Source organism: Stegastes partitus, unplaced genomic scaffold (genome assembly GCF_000690725.1).
Source record: "Stegastes partitus isolate 25-593 unplaced genomic scaffold, Stegastes_partitus-1.0.2 Scaffold1936, whole genome shotgun sequence".
NCBI classification, from domain to species: Eukaryota; Metazoa; Chordata; class Actinopteri; family Pomacentridae; genus Stegastes; species Stegastes partitus.
Genome location: NW_007579667.1, coordinates 122401 through 123781, shown reverse-complemented (window position 1 = coordinate 123781; position 1381 = coordinate 122401).

The window sequence follows — 1381 nt, the reverse complement described above, 5'->3', positions numbered from 1 at the left end:
TTCTGAGCCTCAGAACTTCATCAGTACAGCAGATAGACACATGACATTTAGGAGGAAGAACACATCTGGGTTCTGCTAGAACCTGACACCTGATCAGTTCTACATCCACCCAGGTGTCTCAGTCTGAATACTGGACCTGGTTCTGGTCATGTCCTCTGTCAGCAGCTGTGAGCTAACAGTGTAGATGAAGAAACAGCGGTTCTGAGGAGGTCAGAGGAGAACTTTGTTCAGATTTAGTGGATTTGATCTGGAATAATCCAACAGCTTCGTAGTTTTGTTGTAAAATGAGCTAAAAGCAGCTGAGCTGAATCCTCGATGTGGATTAAACGAGTTAAAGTTCAATCAAAGTGGAAACAGAGCAGCAGTGAATAAAAACTGTTCATCTGAAAACATACAGCAAGAAACCGCTTCAAAATAAACACATTTCAACTGACAAGGAAACGGAACATTCTCCATAAATATAGAATAAATATTAAAAAACGGAACCCACACATTCACTGGTGTCTTTCTTCTTGTGTTCAGTTCAACATGATGATCAGAGCATCAGAACCAGCAGCTCCTGTTCGCTGTAGTGACGTCTGGTTGAGGCAGCAGAGCGACGCCTGGAGCTGCAGCTTCATCAGAACCAGCAGCTGGCCCAGCGCTGGGCTGTCGGCAGCCCTTCAGTCTGCTGCTGATCCTTCATCAGGAGAGAGTCGACGGTGTTGCGCGTCCAGCAGTGATTTGTCGTGTTCAGGATGTTTTATGGCACTAAAGACTGAAGGTTTCACGACAAGCTGCAGGAAAGAGTCGGACCAGGGAGCTCCACGGCTTCGTCATGTTTAGAATGTGTCACAGGACGGTTCAGACGGGCCACAGCTGCAACTCACCGCTTTTTAAACAAGTTCAACGTTCTGAATGGGACGGTTCAGTTACAGAAGCCAGTTCATCTTCTGTCATTTCTCAGTCAGATTCTAACATCCTGAGTCCGTTTTAGGTTCAGAACCTCCACAAATAAAAGTCCAACAAATGTGGAGACTCAGTCACAACAGTTCCATCAGAACCACTGAACGGATCCATCAGGACGCAGCTTCATTATTGACCCATAAAGTTCCTGTCAGTGTCCGTCTATGGATGGATCCATGGTTCTACCAGAACCAAGCCTCTGGTCACATTTCACTGCCTGTTGAGGCTCGAACATCAGCAGAACCTGATGCGGTGAAGTTGGACCAGAGAAGGTTCTGGTTCATACATGTTTAGACTAAGTGTTGGCGTGGATCATTGGTAGGAACCAGAACCAAATGAAACATGAGATTAATTGAGATGAATTATCATCAGTTTCTCTGATCACTGTTTGTGTTCAGCGTCTGTGTGACAACGTTCAGTCAGTAAGATGTTAAAC